Source organism: Protopterus annectens, chromosome 8.part1 (genome assembly GCF_019279795.1).
Source record: "Protopterus annectens isolate FY-2018-M chromosome 8.part1, PAN1.0, whole genome shotgun sequence".
NCBI lineage: Eukaryota > Metazoa > Chordata > Ceratodontiformes > Protopteridae > Protopterus > Protopterus annectens.
In genome coordinates this window covers 280,253,904-280,278,495 of record NC_056742.1, presented here as the reverse complement: position 1 = coordinate 280,278,495, position 24,592 = coordinate 280,253,904, and the positions used below count along the sequence as shown (strand labels likewise).

The 24,592-nt window shown below is 45.2% G+C and overlaps 1 protein-coding gene across 1 annotated transcript in view; it reads right to left on the bottom strand.

Annotated features, from left to right (window-relative positions):
• ANKRD27 (ankyrin repeat domain 27) overlaps positions 1-24,592 on the bottom strand; it is a 1,716,109-nt gene that overhangs the window by 1,270,962 nt on the left and 420,555 nt on the right. The gene's annotated exons all lie outside the window — the stretch shown is intronic.

Here is a 24,592-nt window from a genome sequence, read left to right as displayed (position 1 = left end):
TTCTGAGTGTGCTCTGAACTAACCAATACTGTATACTTATTAGTGGCTAGTTTATCAATATCTTTTTCAAGAGATGGGTTTCTTGCAGGAAGACTAGATTGGCCTTGTGTAAATTAATGTATCTTATTAGGCTTGCCCTTTTACACGGATTATTCAATCCATTAATGTTTAAAGAAATTCCTTTTAAAGATGTCATTTGGCATTTTTAAAACTCAAGAATCTTATGATCGAAATAACAAATAACAAGATAAATAATGTTACATCTCCTCTTTTAGGTGTACCTTTAAATATAGCTGTATTTATTAAATCTCTTATGGGATTTTGTATAGGATTCAATTTTGTTTGTAGTTACAATGAGTATACAAAATATATTGTGGATGTCAAAACTATATACATATAACAATGAACAAGTGAAAATAATGTAAGGATTAAACCTTGCATCCAGCCTGGAGTTGAAAACTCCAACTTAGAATAGTATTTACTACTCAAGTTAACCCCCTACCCTAAGCAGCAGTACCTCAGCTACCACCTTATCAATTTAATACTAGTTATATTTAACTGAGGTTAACAGTTTTCAATTCAATTATCTATCAAGACAAAACTACACATTTGGTAAAACAGCATCATATAAACTAAAATAAACTTTTTTTTTTTTTTTTTTTTTAAACTGTTCATACTACTATATAGATCTATGTAATATATAACACTTGTATTCAAATAGCATTCAAATAATCTTGATGTTAGAAATCAAGAGGAGAGAAAATTAGGTTCTAACATTCATTTAAATCAAAAACTTTGGCTAATATGATTCAGACATTACATATATTAAGATGCATCTATTTTCTGTCATGTGAATACTATTAACAGCTTCCAAAAAAAAAAAAATCTTGAATTGTTTGTATATGAGCATTTACTTAAACTCATTATTGTCAATAGAGTAAAATATTGTATTCATAAAAATTATTATAAATCATATTGCATAGTTATGCAACTTCTCAGAAACACTTGCATTATTAAAAAAAAAAAAAAAAGCCATCACACACATACACACACACACACATACACACACACACACATATCTATATATATATATATATATATATATATATATATATATATATATATATATATATACATATGATCTCACTGAGTTATGTCCTTGTTGAGCACTATCCTACTTGCTGTCCCTAGAATAAATCTGTCTGCTTTATAGAAAATAATGCACAGCAAACACATTTTAGTAACCAGATTTTACAATCATGCTAACCTACTGCTTTAAAATATATCACATGACATTTCTTCCAGAATAGAATTATAAAATTGTTTATGCTTGTCAATCAGATGAATTAAATGAATTATAATAAAGTATATGTTTGGAACAGAAGTTTTTAACACAGATTATTATGCTGCTGTTAAGTAGATTTTCAAAAACATTTAAATAAAGGTTTCATTTTCTATGCCTTCTAAAATAAGACATTTACTTACTACAAGAAACGACATCATTTAAACTCATTATAACTGACATTTTATGAATAGAGTATTTTTCCCGAATCTGTGGTGTGTCAGTATGATAACTAGGTCAGAGGTTATACTAACTGCTTTCAGTCTCTCTGTGAGAATTCTGTGAGTTGAAGCTTTTGAAGTAGTTCATGGACACTGTGCATGAGACAGCCCACATCCCAGATTGTCTCCCTTAACATTTTGGCGGGAAACTTATTAAAACTTGTGGCAAACATTCATTTTGTCAATAGAGTAAAATATTGTATTCATAGAAATAATTATAAATCATATTGGATAGTTATGCAGATTCTCAGAAACACTTGCATTATTATATAAAAAAAAAAGCCATCACACTCACACACACACATACATACACACACACACATATATATATATATATATATATCTGATCTCACTGAGTTGTGTCTTTGTTGAGCACTATCCTACTTGCTGTCCCTAGAATAAATCTGTCTGCTTTATACAAAATAATGCACAGCAAACACATTTTAGTAACCAGATTTTACAATCATGCTAACCTACTGCTTTAAAATATATCACATGACATTTCTTCCAGAATAGAGTTATAAGATTATTTATGCTTGTCAATCAGATGAATTAAATGAGTTATAGTAAAGTATATGTTTGGAACACAAATTTTTAACACAGATTATTATGCTGCTGTTAAGTAGATTTTCAAAAACATTTAAATACATGTTTCATTTTCTATGCCTTCTAAAATAAGACATTTACTTACTACAAGAAACTACATCATTTAGACTCGTTATAACTGGCATATTTTATGAATAGAGTATTTTTCCTGAATCTGTGGTGTGTCAGTGTGATAACTATGTCAAAGGTTATACTAACTGCTTTCAGTTTCTCTGTGAGAATTCTGTGAGTTGAAGCTTTTGAAGTAGTTCATGGACACTGTGCATGAGACAGCCCACATCTCAGATTGTCTCTCTTAACATTTTGGCGGAAACTTATTAAAACTAGTGACAAACATTCATTTAGTAGTGTAAATGCATGTAAACATGACAAAACCTTCACAATGTATTCCACAGACCATTACAGCCTCTTACTTCTTTTCAGAAAGAGAAACAAATTGAATCACAGCTTGCCATTAAATCTTCAGATATTTTGACTGGTTATGAAACAAAACATTATAACTGACATATTTTATGAATAGAGTATTTTCCTGAATCTGTGGTGTGTCAGTGTGATAACTATGTCAAAGGTTATACTAACTGCTTTCAGTTTCTCTGTGAGAATTCTGTGAGCTGAAGCTTCTGAAGTAACTCATGAACACTGTGCATGAGACAGCCCACATCTCAGATTGTCTCTCTTAACATTTTGGCGGGAAACTTATTAAAAACTAGTGACAAACACTCATTTAGCAGTGTAGATGCATCTAAACATGACAAAACCTTCACAATGTATTCCACAGATCATTACAGCCTCTATGTAAGTGAAATTAAGCCCAAAATTACCAACAAGCAATAAATCTCAACATTCTTCTCCCAACTCAATTTTCATACAAATCCTATTATTCACTGTGCCCACACAATCAAAAGCATTTCTATATATTAATAAAGAAAAGAAAAAGAGAGTAGAAAATAAAAGGGAGTGAGGCAGAAATAAAAAATGTAAGAGAAAGCTGTAAGAAGTATATACAATGGAATGTTACTTACTGTTTATATTAATAGAGTTAAAAATAAAACATATTATTTACTCTTATTTAGTTCTGATTATTATTAGTTAAAGCATAACAGATTATTTACAAACAGGCATAAGCAGTATAATCAAGAAAGTATAATTAGAAATAGCATTTGAAGAACTTATAAAAACTTTTACAAGGAATAAATATGTTATTATTCTATTAATGATATTTTCATTACTGTTCTCTCCCTGCCCTCCCCACCCTTTACCCACTACATAATCTAAATAGAATGTCATTGTTTAAACAAAGAAAATAATAAAAGGAGAAGGAAAAAAAGGTAAAGATAAAAAATGTATCAAATTACTAACCTTACTTCTTTTCAGAAAGAGAAACAAATTGAATCACAGCTTGCCATTAAATCTTCAGGTATTTTGACTGGTTATGAAACAAAACATTTCTTTGCACATAGAGAATAACTTTGATTAAATCTTTTCCAAAATATTTGTGGCTTTCTGGAAATGCAGGAACTATATTCAAAAAGATTAATAATGAACTAAAATGATGAGAGAGAAAAAAACATATAACAAATCATTTGTTTTTTAGTCTCTTCTTCTCTGAAGTCTTCCACGAAGCTTCAGTTGCCAATCTCTTTAACGAAGAACTAGCCCATTCCATTTCTTCTATTTTATCCAAAATCCTTTTTTCTTTGACAAACAGTAAAGCAGAGTCTAAATCATCGAAAACCTTAGGACCATCAGGAAGGAAGATTTTAAGCTTGGCAGGAAACAGAAGGTATGTTTTAAACTGTGCTTTTTTAAGCTCCCTTATTAGTGGCAGAAAAACTTTTCTTTTAGCTATTACCATGGAAGAATAGTCATTGTCAAAACGCACAGTTGTCTCATTAATCATAACAGGAGCTTTAACCCAAGCAGATTTAAGAACCATCTCTTTATTAAACGATGATAGAAATCTAACTATAACTGATCTAGGATATTTTTTGTTAGAGTTAGTATTAGCTATAGATCTATGTGCTCTTTCGATACCAAAAGAGAATGCTTCTGGTAAGTCTAAAGTTTTAGGGAGCCAAGTTGTTAAAAAAGAAGTAATATTGTTACCTTCAATATTTTCTGGCAGTCCAAAAATCCTAATGTTATTGCGCCTAGATCTATTTTCCAGGTCATCCAGCTTTGTTTGTAAATGTGTATTTTGTTTCAGCAGAAACTCAATGCTGATTTCCTCTTCTTGGATTCTATTTTCCATGTCATTCACAGCTTCTTCTATGCCTGTCATCTGGTTCTTCTGTTGTTGCAGGTCTGTATGTAACAGGTCTATTTGTTTTGTAGTTTTTTCTATGAAGGTGTCTATTTTAGTATCCATTTTATCCATTTTATCAGTAAGTTGCTGGATTATAATTATCAGAGACTGAAGTTCTTTCTTGATGCTGGAGTCTTGAGAATTTGTCTTACTGGAACTCATTTCAGACTGATAAACTGACAGGAAAATTTCCCAGGGATTTCTGACAGGAATATTGTTAAGATTTCCTTTCTTTTTTAGATATAGTTCAAGAACTATATAAAACAAATGTATTTAGAAAGAAAATTACTTCAAAAATTAATTTTTTAAGTAATTAATTCCTGTCAGTGTAATGAAATTGGTGGAGCTGAAGAAATCTGCTGCTATCCTATGTTCATCCTTGGCCACGCCCCCAAGACTGGCATTTCTGACTGCAACCCTCAAATATCTGAAAAAAAATTAAATGTAACGGAGGTTCATCTTGGAGGAAACTGGATTAGGAAGCAACAGAGGTTTACTTCACAGGAAGCAATTTTCCATGGATGTTTGTTCAATCAGTGATAATGGATCAGGGAACATGGACTTGACACACACACACACACACACACACACACACACACACACACACACACACACACACACACACACACGCGCGTGCGCTTGCTTATGTACCACTAGAGAAGTACAGTTGTGTACACTTACCATAAATGTAGATGTTCGAGTGTATTCACTGTTGCAGTCATCACCTGTGGGTTATCCCTGCTGTGGTAGGCCTCGGCCTGCCCGATTTCCAGAGTCAATTTTTTTTGCATCAGCTGTTGTCGCCTGTAGTCTGTCGTCAGTGCTACAAAGCAAGGCAGCCGACATCATCACATCAGTTTTTCTTGCCCTAACCCGTCAGAAGCACAAAGAAATAAGGAAAAGTGGTCCTGGTGGCTAAAAGCTACTATGGGAAGCTTATGTCCCCCTAGTGGAAGATGCTATATGAGGGGATGGAGGGAAGGAAACCAGGACTGCAACAGTGAATACACTCGAACATCTAAATTTACAGTAAAGTATACACAACTGTACTATGTTCTTCATGTTTCACTGTTGTAGTCATCATTAAACTTGTAATTGAGCTTTAGTAAGGAAATGACGTTTCACTATAAATGAAGTACTTTGCTTGTTACTGTTGTCTGAGGAAGTTGCTCTATTCAGAGTGACGAAAAGCGCTTCACACTACTTTATTAAATTTTAAACCTTTAAACCTTTGATTCATCATACGCTGCTGGTTTTTTGTCGGAACTTGCTTGGTTCTATTGTTTGTCTTTTTGCCGCAGTCCGTTTTTTGTAGTCATCAACTGTGGGAGGATTCCCAAAGCTGAGGATAGGGGTGGAAGGATAGCTTAGAGTCCTAGGCATGGGTCAAGCAGGCCCTGAAGAACTGCAGAGGCAAACCCTGCCCTAGATTTAGAAAAGAGGTAGGTGGTATAATGTTTTGTAAAGGGGTGGACAGAGGTCCAGGAGGCAGCTTCCAAGATGTCCCTGGTGGGGACTCCTCTGAGGAAGGCTGTGGAAATGGTGGCTATCCTAATGGAATGGGTACTTGGGGGGGGGGTTCCCATGTAGTCTGTATCAGAAATGGATACAGTGTGATATCCATTTGGAAATGGGCTTCTCCTCTGCCCAAGGGACAAAGCTAACAAGTAGTTGGTCTGTTTTTCTGAATGGTTCAGTACAGTCCAGATAGTATCACAGTTGTCTGTGCATGTCTAGCAAGAGTAGAATTCTTTCCCCCTTGTTTTGAGGGTTGGGAAAAGAAGATGGGTAGGTGTATGGCCTGGTTGAGGGTCACATCAGATATCACTTTGGGCATAAAGAAGGGGTTAGTCCTCAGGGAGACCCTGTCTGCATGGAAAATGATGAAGGGCTCATCAGCCATGAGAGCCTGATGTTCTGATGCTCTTCTGGCTGAGGTGATAGCTAGTAGGAAGGCAGTCTTCCAGGAGAGGTATTTCAATTCTGTAGAAGCAGCAGGTTCGAAAGGAGGTAAGGTTAGTTTTTCTAGAACATAATTCAGGTCCCAGGGTGGCGTCGGAGGCCTACTGGGAGGTCTGATATTAGAAGCCCCTCTGAGGAACTGCTTAATCAAAGGATGAGAGAAGAGGGATGGGTCTGAATCATAATGGGCAGAAATGGCTGAGGCATGGATTTTAATAGAGGAGAAAGAGAGGCCACTATTGAGCAACTCTTCTAAGGTAATCCAAGATAAGAGGGATGGAAGGATGGGAGGTACTGGCCCCTTTGAACTGGCTCCAGGAGCAGAATCTTTTCCATTTCCCTGCGTATGATTTTCTGGTGCTGGGCCTTCTGGCTTCTGTGATGATGTCTAGGACCTGTTTGCTTAACAGAGACTCCTTGTTAGCTTTTAAGGTATAAGCCATGCTGAAAGATTGAGAGTCTAAGTCTGGGTGCAGTATCTTCCCTGGGGGGGGCTGTAAGTTTAGGCCGTGGAGTAAGGGGCACCAATGCTGTCTGGGCCAATTTGGAGCAATGAGGATGGCCTTTGGTCTCTCCTCCCTTATTTTGATCAGTACCTTGGGAATAACAGGCAGAGGAGGGAATGCGTACACAAAGAGGGATTTCCAGGGGAAGGTCAAGGCATCCACCTTTCATGCTAGGAGGCGATACTCTCTAGTACAGAACTTTTGCAGCTGGTGGTTGAGGTGAGAGGCAAAGAGATCCACTTCCGGAGTCCCCCACTCCTGAGTGATTTGCAGAAAGATTTCCCTGTGGAGCTGCCATTCGTGGGGGTCCAGCAAGTTTCTGCTTAGGTGGTCTCCCAGGATATTTTTGACCCCTGGTAGGTAATGGGCAATTAGATGTAGATCCATGGAAGTGGCTGTAAGCCAGAGGCTCATGGCTAACCTGCACAGGGGGTAGGATTGAGTCCCCCCCTGTTTGTTGATATACCACATTACTGTGGTGTTGTTTGTTTTTATAAGGAGAACCCCTGGCCTGAGATGGGGTTTGAAAGTTGTCAGAGCCTTTCGTACTGCCATCATTTCTGATTGATGTGCAAGTGAAGTTGCTGGGCATCCCAAAGACCTTCAGTGCACCTGCTTACTAGGTGAGTGCCCCAAGCAATGTCTGAGGCATCGGTTGTGATGGTCTGGCCAGTAGGGCACAGGATGAAGGAGAGACTCTTGTTCTTAGCACAGGCCTCTGCCCACCAGAGTAAACTTGGCCCTTATACATGGGATCAGAGGGAGAGAGGTCTCTAGGGACTGAGAGTGCTGGTACCAAAGGTTCTTTAGATACCACGGAAGTTTTCTCATGTGAAGCCTGACCAGAGGAATAAGAAGGATGCAAGATGCCATGTATCCCAGGGCTTGCAGGAACTTCCTCACGGTGAGGTGACTTCTGGAAGCCAGCTGGGTCAATTAGAGAAGCAGGAAGCTCTGCTTTTCTGGGGATAGGAAGGCCATCTGGGATGCTGTTTTTTTTTAATTTTGTTTCAAAAAGTTATGTATAAAGAAAGTATATACATCTTAAAGTATAAAACCTTGGTACCTAGGGGTTTAAATAATGAGTTAAATTGGAAAGGTTTGCTTTAAGTGAATGATTTTAAATAAATTCATTGTTTAATTAACTGAAAGTAATTTAAGAATGTATAAGAAGGGTGTGTTTTTTTGTACTTGTGTTATTCCTTGAAGGTGGTTACACCTAGGCGCTAGAATAAATAATTGTGTTTTACTACTTGGTTTCCTGAAGTTATATATTGGAGAGCAGAATTGCTGATACATTTGGACAACAGTTGCTGAAATTGTGGAGAGAGGAGAAGAGACTAGGAGTGTGGTTGTATAGGTCAACATTTGGGATGCTGTGTCTAGCACAGCTCCCAAGAAAATGATCTTCCTGGTGGGGTTTTGCTTTGATTTCTTCTCGTTGATGGTGAACCCTAGGGAAGTTGGGAGTGATTTAACAAAGAGAAGGTCCTGAAGCAGCTTTTCTTTACACTCTGCCTGAATGAAGCCGTCATCCAGATAAGGGTAAATCTGTATACTTCTCTACCTGCAGAATGCTATGGCTGGGGCTAAGCATTTGGTGAAAACTCTGGGTGCAGTAGATAAGACAAAGGGCAGCGCAGAGGACTGAAAGTGTTGTGAGCTTGCACTGAAGCGCAGGAATTTCCTGCACGATTCCCTGATGGGGATGTGGAGGTAGGCATCTTTTAGGTCTTGGGTCACTAGCCAGGCATTTTTTGTTAGCATAGGCTGCATCTGCTGCAAAGTTAGCATTATGAATACGAGACCACCAGTGTGGTGTTCAGAATTGATAGATCCAAGATGGGGTGCCAAGTGCCCCCTTTTCTGGGAACAAGGAATAGTCTGGGATAAAAGCCTTTTCCTGTTTGATCTGAGGGGAGAGGTTCGACTGACCCCTGTGATATGAAAGTTTGAACCTGTTTCAATGCCTCTGCCCACTGATTTGGAGGAAAGTCTGGGTACCCTCTTGGAATTGGGAGTTCGCTGAAAAAGAATTTGTATCCTTGAAAAATTATCTTTAAAACCCAGTGGTCCTTTGTTATAGAAAGCCAAATGTCCTTGAAGAGGGAGAGCCTTCCTCCTTGTTTCTGATGAGTGAAGGGTGGGGGGGGGGGGGCGGTCATTGTGAGTGTTTGCCATAGAAGGCTGGCTTAGAACTCCCTGCCTTAGAGATGGAAGTGGTTCATTGTTTGCTTCTCTGCTGGCCCTGGGATAGGAGCCTGGATGGTCTGTCCCTGTGGGGTGCAGGGAAGGCCCAGTGCTTAAAGGGAAAGCTCCTGCTGAACCTGGGAGGTTGAACCTGAAAGAAATAGTTTACTGTTTGCATAGATTTTGCTTTGCCTTCCATTTTTTTAAGCACCTCTTCTGCTTTTTCCCCAAACAAGTGCTCCTTACCTAGGGGTTCATCAATATGTTTAGACTTGACATGATCAGGGATAGGCTGTTCCTTCAGCCATGCATGTCTCCTAATAAAAGATCCTGTCACTGCTGCCCTGCTAGGGGCTTCTAGGGAGTCATATTCACATTGTAATGAGTGTTTAGCCACTTGACAAGCAGAGTGCAGTAAATCTGCTAACTTTTAAATTGGCAGAGTCAAGAAATGAGAAGTTATGTACCTACCATAACGTTCCATGTTAGTTGTCTCCTCTCACCTTCTTTCTTGCTGGATGGGTTCGGAGCCGAACCTCGGCTCCGACTCAGCCACTTACTAAAGCTCGAGAGCTAATTTTACCGGCTCGAGGCAACCCTATATCCCATGATGCAAGGCGATAACTACCCAGATCTCGTTTGGTAGCTGAAAAACAACCTAGGCAATATAGTCCTCCAACTGGAGAGGAGGAGGAAAAGGATAACCCCGAAAGGATCGGTATCTAAGCTGAAGTTACCCTAGGACAAGGTATTTGGCTGAAAATGCAAGATCAGGACCCTTCAAAGAAGGGGGAAAAACTTCTCGGCCTGTCCAGACTAGGGGGATGGCAGGCGGGACGCAAGAAAGAAGGCGAGAGAAGACAACTAACATGGAAAGTTATGGTAGGTACTTAACTTCTCAATGTTAAGTTGTCAATCTCGCCTTCATTCTTGCTGGATGGGACCGCGTCCCTAGCACCTTCATCCTGGGTGGCTCATTGGAACAGACTCTTGAGAACGGTGGAACCAAAGTTTGCCCTGCTTCTGAAGACCATGTCCAATTTGCAATGTGATACAAAGGTATGAGGAGAAGCCCATGTGGCTGCCGCGCAAATAGTGTCTATTGGTAGTCTGGTTTGAAAGGCTATTGATGTGGCTAGTGCCCTGGTTGAATGGGCTCTTGGCCTTGAAGGCAATTCTTTACTTCTGAGTTGGTAAATATACTTGATCAAAGAAGAGAGCCACCTAGACAAAGTTACCTTGGATACTGGAAAGCCTTTCCTATTTTCCGCATAAGATAAAAAGAGTTGATCAGATTTCCTGATTTGTTTAGTTCTGTCCAAATAACATCGGAGCTGACTATGAACATCCAGACAATGCAGTTTTTGCTCCGCCCTGTTCGTATAATTAGGGAAGAAAATGGGGGGGTCAACTGATTGATTTAAATTTGTCTGCGAAGCCACCTTGGGTATGAAAGAGGGGATCGTTCTTGGAGAAACTCTGTCTTTGTGGAAGACTAAGTAAGGAGGACGAATGCAGAGGGCATGAAGTTCAGATACGCTCCTAGCAGATGTAACGGCGACCAGGAAGAGTGTTTTCCAGGAAAGTAATTTCAGTGAATAGGAAGCCGCAAGTTCAAAGGGAGGTAGAATCAAGGATGTTAAAACTAGGTTTAGATCCCACTGTGGTGGAGGATCTTTGATCGGAGGTTTGAGTAAAAAGACACCTCTCAAGAATGCTTTGCAAAGCTTATGGGACATGATGCTGCAGTCCGACACACCTATGTGAAAATCTGAAATGGCTGCCAAATGAACTTTTACTGTGGAGGATGAAGACCCTGAATGAAAAATTTCAGCTAGGAAATCTAAGACAGAGTGAATTGGAGCAGTGAAAGGATCTATATTTCTAGCCTTTGCCCATAAGGAAAAACGTTGCCATTTACTAGTGTAAATCCTTCTGGTAGAAGATTTAAGGGAAGCTAATATAATACCCCTGACGGGATTTGAAATCATAGGAAGCCTGGCTAGGGACGGAAGTGGAGCAACCAAGCAGTGAGGTTGAGAGAAAGAAGGGATTGGTGCAGCTGCCCCGACTGATGGGCCAAAAGATCTGGCACTGGATCCAGATGCCAAGGCTGCTCCAAGAGATAACGATGCAGGAACAGAAACCATATCTGTCGAGGCCAATAAGGGGCAATGAGAATCATCTTGGCTCTCAAGGCGGTTGCTTTCTGAATTACCTGTGATATTAACGGAAGGGGTGGAAAGGCATAAAGAAGTCCCCGAGGCCAATCGTGGACTAGAGCATCTCTGGGGGGATGGCCTGGCAGGGGGAAGAGAGTGAAGAAGTCGGGGCATTTACTGTTTTGAGGTGTAGCAAAAAGATCGCAGCAAGGAAGGCCCCACTTCTGAAAAATCTCCCGTCACAGATTATTTGAGAGACCACTCGTGTGGCATGAGGATAGCTCTGCTCAACCTGTCCGCTATGATGTTGGACTTCCCGGGGATATGCATTGCTATCAGAAACCGCTGAGAAGAGATCACCCATTGCCAAAGTCTGAGAGCTTCTCGACACAGGGGATAGGACTTGGTTCCGCCCTGTTTGTTGATATACCACACTACGGACATATTGTCCGTTCGGATTGCAATAGTCCCCAGGGGAAGAGAGTCTTGGAGGGCTTGCAATGTCAAAAGCACTGCTCTCATCTCCAGGACATTTACGTGCAGGTGGCATTCGAAAGGTTGCCATGTGCTGTGGACTATCCTGCCCTGAAAATGCCCCTCCCCCCACACCCAATCAGGGAGGCATCCGATGTGACCGTGGCGACCCGAGAGGGGGGGGGGAATAAAGGGTCTGCCTTGATGGACTTGATGGGAGCTCATCCACAAAGAGAGATGATTTTTGCAAATTGGACTTAACATGATCTTGTAGTGCATGGGGAGTTGTTGGAAAGACCATTGGGCGAAAAGCATCCACTGTAGAAGACGCATGTAAAAACGGGCAAGAGGAAGAAGTGTGATGGCGACCACCATGAGCCCTAATACTTTCAGGACATACCTGGCCTGAATTCTGTCGCTCTGAAGCAGAACATGGACATGATTTTGGATATCGAAAATCCTTTGATCTGTTAGCTTTGCTGAAAGCTGCACGGTGTCCAAGTTGGTGCCTATAAAGGTAATAGATTGACAAGGCGACAAGGCAGACTTTTCGAAATTTATAGAGATTCCTAGCCCTCTGCAAATGTGGATGGTGTAATCTCTGGCCTGAAGAAGTTGATGCCTGGTGGTGGCGGTGAGGAGCCAGTCATCTAGATATGGAAACACCTGGAATCCTTGACGCCTCAGGTGAGCCGTAACCGCTGCCATACATTTGGTGAACACTCTGGGGGCTGTAGTGAGACCAAAGGGCAGGGCTCTGAAAAGGTAGTGACTGGCCCCCAGCCGGAAGCGGAGAAACCTCCTGGAGCGCCTGTGAATTTTGATGTGATAGTATGCGTCCTGAAGGTCCATAGAGCACATCCAATTGTCCTTACCCAGAAAGGGTAGAATGGACTGTAGCTTGACCATCCGGAATCTTGTCTTTTTTACAAACTTGTTTAGTTTGCTGAGATCTAATATTGGTCTCAAGTCCCCTGTTTTTTTTTGGTACCAAAAAGAACTTTGAGTAGACCCGGATCCTATTTGGTCTGCTGGGACTGGCTGGATGGCCCTTTTTGCTACTAGTTTTGAAATTTCTAGCACTGCTTGTTCCCTTAGACTGGGTGGAACGTCTGGAAGGGATCCCTTTTGTTGAGTTGGGGTTTGGATAATGGGAATTTTGTAACCCTCGGATATAACCAACTGTACCCATTTGTCTAAAGTAAGGGAGAGCCAAGGCTTTTGGGTACAGCGATAAATCTTCCCCCGACTGCCTCCGAAGGTGGACAGTCGGGCAACATCTCAGGGATGTTGGAAGGGTTTGTCAGAGAGAGACTCTCTGTTACCCTGATTCTGCGGTCCCCCTCTGCCTCTTGGGCGGCATCTGTTGTTGTTACCCCCTCTGCCTCTGGGGCTAAACTGACCTCTTGCATCAGGAGTGACTCCTTGTGATTTGGCGGAACCACATTTTTCCACTCTTTTGACCCTTAGGATATGGTCTGGAAGGGGTGGAGAAACGGACTCCTACAGCAGAAAGAGTCTTGCCATCTTGCTCGCATCTGGTCAAGGTGTCTTTCACTTGAGGGCCGAACAACGTCGAACCATCAAAGGGGGAGTTAGTGAAGGACGCCTTGAAGGGGTCTGCAAAATTACAAAGCCACATCCAGGCATGATGCCTTAAGGCCACACCTGTGCATGCAGCCCTACTCGCTCCATCGGCTGCATAAGAAATGAGCCGCATGGAGGAGTTAACAATGGAGTTTAGGGTTCCCAGCTGTGAGTTGATTTTCTCTTGGGACCCAGCAGCTGATGGATCCTTTAAAACTTCACCCAACTCTTTGAGAACATCTCTCTGAAGGCGGATGAAGTGACACAAGTAATTCAGCGACCGCATGGCAAAGGTCGCTGAAGAAAACATCCACTTGCCGTACCTATCCACAGTCCTAGAATCCTTGTTAGGAGGATGGATAGGTACTGAAGGATCAGCTAGTTCCTTCTTGGTGGCTGCAGCCAACACCATGGCATCAACCGGGACACCTTTTGTTAGAAATTGCCTATCCGCTGGAGCCGTAATAAATTTAGAAGGCCTCCATGGGGTGGGTTCCACCAAATCCGGGGCTGTCCACACCTTCCGTGCTACCACGTCCATAAGGGGGTCGAAAGGCGGAGACACCCAGGAGGTGGAGGGTCGAGAACCAAACGCCTCCAGGTAAACCGACTCGTCCTCAGAAGGATTAAGGGAAGACCAGTTCCCCCTCTGTTTCAGGATTTCAAGGATGTCTGGGAAGGAGACATCCTCAGAGGGGGACCTTGGGGATCCTTCCGACTCATCCAAGTCAGTATCAGATGTAATGGACTCACGGGAGTTCACATGCTTCCTCTTGCATGTCCTCTTGCACGGAGGTTCACCTGAAGGGTCGGGAGAAGACTCGGAAGAGGAAGATATTTCCAGTGGGGAAACCTGAGGCGTTGGGTCTCTGGGTCCGGGAGCAAGAGAGTGGGAAGAGACGTCAGCAGGCACTGTAGTGGGGGAGCTGATGGAGCTGACTTGTTGACCGTGCCCTGGGGCTAGTACACTCCTCATCACCTCGAAGGCTCCCCTATCAGATAGGCCAAAGGGCTCCCGCTCCGAAGAGGTAGGAACCCCAGGCCACACCGACAGGAACAGCTCTGAAGACGATGTCGGGGCCGAGCTCATCAGCGCTGACGCTCCGAGGGGGAGAACGGGGTCGGACAAGGGTCCGATGGCACTCGCCCCCTTGGAGCCGGCGAGAGAGACCAGGCGCCCGGATCTCTCCAATGAAGGTATCAAGGAGGAGATCTGAGCAGAAGATGACGGAGCCGAAGGGGGGGGGGTATCGGCTCCGACACCACAACAGTCACAGCTCCGAGGAGCTCCGGCTCCGAACTCTGAGGGAGAGTTGAAGGAAGAATAGTAGGTAGAGTTGAAATAGCCACTGTCTGATGAGACGAGCTATGAAGCATTTGGGCCAGTGCCTGAGACTTTAACAGTCTACTGACCACTCTCTCGAGGTCATGGTCGGAAAGCCTGGATGACCGAGAAGAACGGCTCCGATGGCTCTGCTCCGAGAGCAAGGGCGACCCCGGAGCCGAATGGATCGATTCCAGAGATGGAGATCTGGATCTTTTTCTGGAGATGGATGCAGCGGAAGATACGTCGGCTCCAGCCGGAACAGACTGTGAAAGTAAAGGCTCAGCAGTATCGGTGCCGAGTGAAGCCGAAGTTGGAAGCTGCGGCACCGAAGCATCAGCTCCAGCAGGAGCCGATGTTGCCATAGATGATGAGCCAGCAGCCGAAGGCTTAGGACTTGGAGCCGACGGTTTTGCTGGCTTCGAGGGCTTCCCCGGCACGGACTTAGGTGGGGAGCCCTCGGGCTTTAATAAGCCCCTTAATATTAATTTGTTCCTGCACTCCTGCAGGACTCTTGGGCTGAATGCATGGCACACAGAACAGGAGTCCTGCAGGTGCAGGGGTCCCAGGCAGTAAACACAAGAAGTGTGACAGTCTGTCAGAGACATCTTCTGACAGCACGAGTCACACTTCTTGAAGCCTGAGACCTTTGTGTCCGTCGACATAATACTGTCGAAGAAAAGGCACAAGTAAAAAGCACACACACACACACACACACACACACACACACACACACACACACACACACACACACGCAATCCAAGCAAACTAGTTAAACAGGGATACACAAGCGCACCACAGACACAGCAGAGAATCCCCATCAGAAACTAGGAAAGGAGCAGGCCTAAGGCCTAAAGTAGGGGGAGGGATTAAAATGGATAAAAGGGGAAAAAAATTTAGCACTAACGGGAAAAGGGGTGTAATATAATGTATTCATTTGTCTGCAACCTGTGGGTTATGGATCCGATATCGGATCCGAACCGGCATGGTTTTCCAGCTATGGATCCGAGCTCTCAGCTCCTCCCCTCACCCATAATGCCCTGCTCTCCCTACATGACCTCAGATCGAGTTTGCCATCAATAAAAAAATACCCTAAAAAAGGGTAACACATAATATGCAGGAAACTGACAAGGCCAGGGGGATAGGAGGGCAGGATGGTTGCAGACAAATGAATACACCTACTCAGATGGAACGTTATGTTGAGTACATAACTTCTAAATCTGAAGTAGGAGATTCATTTGTCTGCAACCTGTGGGACAGAGTCCCCAGCTACCTGAATCTTGGGCGGCCATCATGGAAGGATATTCCGGAGCACCGCGGAGCCAAAGGATGCTCTACCTCTAGATGTAATATCCAACTTGTAGTGGGAAATAAAGGTATGAGATGAAGCCCAAGTGGCTGCTGAACAAATATCATCCAGAGGAATCCTAGCTTTAAAGGCCGCTGAAGTAGAAACTGACTGGGTTGAATGGGCATGTACTCCCTCCAGTGCGGGCCTTCCAGAAGCTTGATAAGCCAATAAGATGCACTGCGAAATCCAGCGTGATAAGGAGACTTTGGAAATTGGTTTACCCAAGTTGAATTTAGCAAAGGAAATAAACAACTGGTCGAATTGCCTATGACCAGCTGTCCTGTTCAGATAAAATCTAAGTTGCCTGTGAACATCTAAGGAATGTAGCTTGTATTCACCTTTGTTTTGATATTTAGGAAAGAAAACAGGGAGGTTAATGGATTGATTAATATTTGCTTCAGAAGCTACCTTAGGAAGAAAGGATGGGTTGGTCCTGAGGTATACACGGTCTGGATGAAAGACCAAGTAAGGAGGCTTAACGGATAAGGCTTGAAGTTCTGAAACTCTTTTGGCCGAGGTAATGGCTACTAAAAAGGCCGTCTTGAAAGATAAAAATTTTAAATCCACCGTAGCTGCAGGTTCGAAGGGGGGAACGGTCAAGGCCTGAAGAACCAATGATAGGTCCCAAGGAGGAACCACTTGCTTTACAGGGGGTCTGAGGAGAAAAGTACCTTTTAGAAAAATCTTACACAATTTGGCAGACATCAGTGGACTGGAGTCTTGACCAATATGATAGTGAGAAATTGCCGCAAGTTGCACTTTGACCGTGGAACTGCTGGCACCATCATTAAAAAGAGTGGTTAGGAAGTCAAGCACCAGAGGAAGAGGAACTGTGAAGGGGTCTAGACCTTGCCGCTCCGCCCGGGAACCGTTTCCACTTGCTGCGGTAAACTTTCCTGGTAGATGGTTTATGAGCCGCTACCAGGATGGCCTTAACTGGGGACGAAATACCGGGAGGCCTGATTAGGAGTGGAACTGGAGCAGCCAAGCAGTCAGCTTCAGGTTGTCCAGATTCGGGGTTGATAGATGGGACGGGTGAGATATCAGATCCAGAATGGGATCTAGAATCCAAGGAGGATTCACCGAGTGAGACCTTAGGAAAGGGAACCAGATCTGTCGAGGCCAGAATGGGGCAATGAGAATCATTCTGCACCCCAACCAAGAGGCTTTCTGAAGAACTTGGAGCATCAGAGGCAAAGGGGGGTAAGCATAAAGAAGACCGGGGGGGCCAAGCATGCACCAGAGCGTCTCTTGGGGTATCTCCGGGAGGAGGGATTAGAGCGAAAAAACTGTCGCACTTGGTGTTTGAGGGAGACGCAAAAAGATTGCAACAAGGAGTTCCCCACCGTGCGAAGATGCGTTTCGCTACCTGAGCATTGAGAGACCAGTCGTAAGGGGAGAGAATGGTGCGACTGAGTTTGTCCGCAAGGATGTTGGACCGACCCGGAATATGCGTTGCGATGAGAAAGCGGTTGGTGGAGAATGCCCATTCCCACACTCTCATGGCTTCTCGACAAAGAGGGTAAGACCTGGTTCCCCCTTGTTTGTTGATATACCAGACGACAGACATGTTGTCCGACTGAATTGCAATAGTTCCCAAGGGAAGAAAGACCTGTAGTGCTTGCAACGCTAAGAGCACTGCTCTCATCTCTAGAACATTGATATGCAGTAAGGTCTCTGAATCGTTCCACGTGCCTTGGACCGTCCGGCCTGCAAAATGCCCCCCCCCCCACCCGAGGCGGGAGGCGTCCGTGGTCACCATGGCGAGAGGGGGAGAAGCACAAAAGGGGCGGCCTCCGTGGAGATGTTGTGAGTGGAGCCACCACAGGAGGGACCGCTTGCAAGCCTTGCTGATCGCAATGGGATGATGCATAGGAAGAGCAAGATAAGACCACTGAACTAGGAGTGTCCATTGAAGGACATGCATATTGAACCTGGCGAGAGGAAGAAGAGCTATCGCTGCTGCCATGGACCCTAGAGCCCTCAGGACCAACTCCGCCGGAACTGAGCTGGAGTGGAGGATGGCCCGCACCTGGAGCTGCAGATTCTGAATTCTGTCCGCAGTGAGGAAGGCTCTTAACTCCTCGTGTCTAACCTGGCACCTATAAAATCTATGAACTGCGTAGGGGCTAGGTTGGACTTTTCTGCATTTATTGTGATGCCCAGACGGGGAGCTAGATGGAGAAAGGAATCTCGCGCCAATAACAGTAGATGCCTTGTTGGGGCGGTGAGGAGCCAGTCGTCCAGGTAAGGGAAGACCTGTACCCCCTGAAGCCTCAGGTGGGCCGCTACCACTGCTAATACTTTGGTGAACACCCTGGGGGCTGTGGTGAGACCAAAGGGAAGGACCCTGAATTGGTAGTGACTGGCTCCCAGCCGTAAGCGGAGGAACCTCCTGGAGCGTCTGTCCATTAGGATGTGGTAGTACGCATCCTTGAGGTCTATAGAGCACATCCAGTGATTTTCTCCCAGAAGGGGGAGAATGGACTGTAAGGTAACCATTCGGAACTTCTCCTTGGGAACTGCCAGGTTCAAGAGTGAAAGGTCTAATATTGGTCTTAGATCCCCCGTCTTTTTTGGCACTAAAAAGAACCTGGAGTAGAACCCTGATCCGATCTGGTCTGGGGGGATGGGCTGGATGGCTCTTTTCTGTAGCAGATGGCCAATTTCTGCTAAAGTGGCCTCCCACTGACCGGGTGGAACGTCGGGGAGGGACTTCAATTTTGGAATGTGATGAAATGGAATGCGGTATCCTCTGGATATGATGCGGAGGACCCAGCGGTCTGATGTTATGGACTCCCATGCCGCTAGGTGCTCCGAAAAACGTCCCCCGACTGCCTCCAGAGTGGAGCAGCTGGGCAACCCTTCAGGGCTGCTGCGCGGGCCATTCAGAGAAAGGTTCTCTGGACCCGAAGTTCCTGGGAGCCCCTCTGCCCCTGGGGCGGCGTCCTTCCTGTCCTCCTCTGCCATGGAAGGACTGGTTGTCCGGAGCGGGTTGGGACTGCTGCGACTTCTGGAACCACATCTTCTTCTGGCCCTTTTGGTTCCTAGAATAGGGCCTCTGGGGCACAGATTAGTGGATTCCGACGGCAGACAGCGTCTTCCCGTCCTTCTCACTCTGGGTCAAAGTATCGCGAACAGTTTTGCCAAAAAGGGCAGAACCATCGAAGGGAGCGTTCGCGAATGACGCCTTGAAGGGCTCCGTGAAATCACAATGACGGAGCCAGGCTTGACGTCTAGTAACTAGGCCTGTCCCTGCGGCTCTAGCGGCTCCCTCCATAGCATGGGACAGTAACCGCATAGAGGTATTAGTCACGGACCTGAGAGTGGCCATACGGGTGGAGTGCAACAATTTGTCCTCCTCCGACATGGACTCTGGGGGGGGATGCAGCATATTCCTTGATAAGATCGCGCTGCATCCTAATCACATGTGCCAAGTTGTTCAGTGCCCTCACTGAAAAGGTTGCTGAACTAAACATTCGCTTCCCCAAGTGGTCCATCATCCGAGACTCCTTGCTCGGGGGATGGACTGAGGGGCTCTCCTGAGCAAGTTCCCTCTTGGTGGCTGCCGCCGTCAACATGGCATCTACCGGAGGCCCCTTACTCCAGTGGGCACGGTCAGCCGGGGGACTAAGTATACGGTCTGGCCTTTTTGGGATTGGCTCCACGGTGTCCGGATCCTTCCACGCCCTGGTGGTAATCAGGTCCACCAGGGGGTCGGCAGGAGGGGACACCCAAGAGGTAGACGGGCCCGCTTCAAATGCCTCCAAGAACATGGACTCGTCCGAGGAAGACTTGGAGGCAGACCACCCCCCCCCCTTATGCGAAGCATTTCCATGATGTCTCCAAAGGAGACATCCTCGGGGGGTGATCTTGGGGAGCCTTCCCCTTCCTCCAAATCCGTGTCTTCTGTGAGAGACTCGGGGGAGTCTATGTGCCTCCTTTTGCACGTATGCTTGCGAGGGGCATCCTCTGGGGGGCTGTCAGAGGACCCCTCGCAAGCGGTGTCATGTTCCAAAGGAACAACTTGGGGCAAAGGAGCGGGCTGTCCCAGTGGCCGGATGGTGGAAGCCTGGCCCAGTGCAGATGGAGCGTGGGACGGAGCCGAAGCAAGTGCCGGGGGTCCGGAAACCCTCAACAGGGCCCTCTCCACTACATCAAAAGCCGAGGGGGAGCCGACCTCGACCAAAGGATCTGATAATCGGCTCCCCCTCGGGTCCGAAGAGTGGATCGGAGCCGGCACCGAAGCACTCGGATCCGAGGGGGCAGTGCACTCTGACACCGACAGCGCTGAAGGAGCACTGATCCCCCCCGGATCCGAAGCTCAGATCCAGGCTCCGAGAGGTCGGATCCGAAGCACTCGAGGGCAGGGTTGGATCCGAAGTACCCAGTACTATCGGCGCCGACCCACCCCCGGCTCCGAAGCTGCTCGGCTCCAACTGCTCCGAACCCGGGTAGCGGGTCGGAGAAGGAGCTATAAGTTTAAAGAAAGGTCGAGCTCCCCAGGGGAGGCAAGAGCACTCCCATCTGCATCTGGGCCTGGATGAACCTTATCATCCGGTCCAGATCAGCATCAGATAAACTGTACGTGGATCTCAACGAGGCTACCGAGGTAGGCCTTGAGTGCCTCCTCGATAGCCTCGACGGAGATCGGGTCTCCTCCTCCTCAGGTCCCGGTGAGAAGCACACAGGAGACTGGAGCCGAGGAGGGGGAGAACCAGCAGACAAGGAGGCCGGAGGAGAAGCCCGCTTGGCAGGCGGGGCCAAAACAGAGGTCTCGGCCCGCCGCTTATGGTGCTTCTCCCTCCGGTCCTTCTTTCTTGCTTCCCTCTCCTCCAAACCACTAGAGGGAGGTTGAGTCCCAGGTGGAGGAGGGGGAGCCGGAGAGGAGGGAACCATAGACACGGTACCCCCCGAAGGAGCGGTAGCCGAAGCCTAGTCCGGGGGCAAAAGTCCCACCAGGACCAGCTTCGACCTCCGCTCCTTCAATGCCCTGGGGTTGAACCCTGCACAAATGGAACATCCAGAAGTGAGGTGTTCAACCCCAAGGCATCGAGCTTACCAGTGTGGCCATCAGCAGGGGAAAGCTTATGGCCACACTCGGAGCACTTCGAAAAGAAAGCCTTAGGGGGTTCAGACATCCTAAGGATACTACTACTACTTTACTTTAAAATTAAAGAAAGTAAAGGCTAACTAGCCAAGCAAACACAGGCCCAAACACACATATGCACCAGCGAGGGGAGGGTAACTAAAAGTTATAAAAGTTATTAAAACTAAAAAACTTTAAGCTATAAAGATAGGGAACCTACAACTTTCACACAAAACTAACTGAAAATCTTTAAATTTAGCACTGAAAAATGCAATAATCAACACTTAGCTGAAGAGCTCTGAAATCCAATCTGGTCACCAGCGCGGCAAACAAGATCTGAGGTCATGTAGGGAGAGCAGGGCATTATGGGTGAGGGGAGGAGATGAGAGCTCGGATCCATAGCTGGAAAACCATGCCGGTTCGGATCCGATATCGGATCCATAACCCACAGGTTGCAGACAAATGAATCTCCTACTTCAGATCTGTTAGCTAACTAAACAAAGAAAGGGAGTGGGAAGGCTAAGTTTCAAAGGTGACTCTGAAGTAATGAAAATCCCAACACTTACCAAGAGCCGGTAAAACGCACCTCGTCAGCGAAGTGGCAAACGAGATCTGGGTAGTTATCGCCTAGCATCATGGGATATAGGGTTGCCTCAAGCCGGTAAAATTAGCTCTTGAGCTTTAGTAAGTGGCTGAGTCGGAGCCGAGGTTCGGCTCCAAACCCATCCAGCAAGAATGAAGGCGAGATTGACAACTTAACATGGTAGCAGTTTTCTGTTTTAATAGTTCCAAAGTGTGTTGTTATCATAACATATGGAACTGACAACTGAGTGCTCTGATAGCTAAGGTTGCAGAGGTGTATACTTTTTTTACCCCATCTGTCCAGAGTTCTGGAGTCCTTGTCAGAAGGAAGAGGATTCTTGGCAGTAGTAGTCTTACCTCCATTAGGTCCCTGTGTAATGACCTCTGCGTCTGCAGCAGGACTTCTGTACAGTTATTTGTGAGACTCCGGTACTCTGTAGTACCTGTCAGGTTTACTGGGAGCAGGAGGGAGGGCATCAGGGGCTAAGCTGGATTCATGGAAAACATCATCCATCACTTATAACATAAGGGGGCTGGCCAGGGGTCTGTGCTGGGGCAGGTCCAGAAAATCTCCAAGTCTTTTCTTAGACTGTGGGAAGTCCTGAGATTCCCATTGGAAATGTTTCATGAGGGAGTGAAGGGTTTCAGCAAAGGAAAGGTCCTCTGGAGGGGAGGCAGAAAGGATGGATTCCTCTGCATCTGAATCCTCATAAGCAGTTAAGGGATGCTGTTCCTCTTCAAAAAATGAATAGCCAGATTCCTCAAAATTCTGTTCTGTCATAATTTCTGCAAAAGGGTACCTTTTCCTTTTAGGAGTTGTGGCCTGACTACCCCAGATAAGGGAGATGAGATCCTCCACCATTTTACGCATTTGTGCTTGGGGTGGTGGAGTAGTAACAAGATGGTGGTTAGAGGCAGATTTCCTAGGAGTGGCCTGGGTTCTAGGCCTGATAGAATCAGTTGGTCTGAGAGAAACAGTAGTTGAATGAGAAGACATCGTTTTTTGCCTAGATTTGGAAGGGCGAGAGATCTCCTCGGAAGCTGGTACCTATGTCGCGGCTCAGGACCCAGCCGAGGCATAGACAGCCAAAGGCTTGGAAGACTAAGAAGATTTCTGCAGCATACCAGACTCCGAAAGTGTCTCAATAGAAGCCTGCGTAGATATCGAATTGGGCATCAGGGGCTGCAAAAGCGCCTCACTGAATTCCAGAGAACTGATGACCTGCTTAGCTGTAGCATCAATGGAAGGCTTAGCCTTGCGTGGTGTCTCTATTTTTACCTCCACGTTTTTTCAGAATGTCCACAGATTGTTGGCGGACTGACACCATATCGGAATGCAAAGATCGAACACGAAAATAACTGTCTACAAAAAGAACTCTACGGCAAATAGTTCTCGCATTAAAGAGGGCACAGAACTGGCAACAGGAGACATCGTGGTCTGGGCCTAAACAAGTGATGCAGTAAGAATGGAAGTCTTGGTGTGGGATCTGCTTTCCACAGGTGAGACAGTTGTTAACTTTTTCGGACATCGGTTAAGTGCAAGAAAAAAGGATCCCCAACAGGGTACTTAGCTTTAGATGTTTTCAGCTGAAATTCAACTTCTGGTAGCGACCGACCGGCACTCGTGCAAACTGCTTCTGCTATGGGCTCCATGGCAAGAAAGACTGATGTAATGACGTCGGCTGCTTTAAGTACTGTTGACCTGACATTGGAGTACAGGCGATGGCAGCCAACACAAAAAAAACATCTACTCTGGTATTCGGGCCGGCCGAGGGCTACCACAGCAGGGCTAATCCACAGGTGATGACTGCAACAGTGAAACATGAAGATCATCAACTACTTCTAAGACCTCTCAATCAGCAATACATTTCTTGACGTACTCTGCCCCTTTTTTTGAATCAACATTTTCACCTTTTCGGACTCCAAAGGCTCAACAAGATAATTATTTTTTATTTCTTTACAAATATTTTACTAGTTATCATATGAAACGTTTCTTTTTGATTTCTTTACCAAATATGTAATACTGTTCTAGTTGGAAATTATGCTAATGTTTTCTGCAAAAGACTTTTACTAAACTACTTGAACTTTCTGAAATGTTTACATTCATATTTTGTACTAAGGCCTAAACAGAAACGATTATGCAAGTGAAAGTGTTTAGATGCTATTCAGAAAACTGCTTTCACATTTGACTGACTGATTTAGCAATAGCTACAAACATTAAGCCTTGCAGATGCACTTACTTGTCAAAGAAAATAAAGCGGAAGTTTTTAAGAATTCAATGAAATGGACAACACTCAAAATGGCAAGAAAAAAGATGACAGCGCATCCAATGTAGGATGTATGACAAAGCCACTAAAATAATTAAGTCAGTATGCACTACTGTAAGATTGGTACAGATCTAGCTAGCTATTATGGTGTCATGTGCCATCCCCCAGATCTGGCGCCCCCCCCCCCCCCCATTGTAAGTTGAGGAACATAAAAGTAGGCCCACTCTTCCCCATCTATGTTCCTCAACTCAGACTTGAAGTCTTGTCATTTTGAAACTAAAAATAATGTGGCATAAAATTATTGACCTTTCTGATCTAAACATAACCTCTTCATTATCTTCTTTAACAAAAAATAATCAGTACATATTAAAGCTTCTTGAACAACATGAGGAGGTGTTTGTTAGACAAGCAGCCAAGGGCGCCCGCAGGCAGGTGCAAGGGGGTGCACTTGCACCCCCCTGGAACTGGCTGGCCGAGAAATTAATTTTATTTTAATTTATAAAAAAAAAGCTTTGTCTTTTTTAAAGGCGTTTCTCTTTAAGAATGCCATTTACATCCTGTCAAGCTGCACAGACGCAACAGGTGTTTGCGACCCTTTTGTCTTCTGTGCTTAAGCGCTGAAAC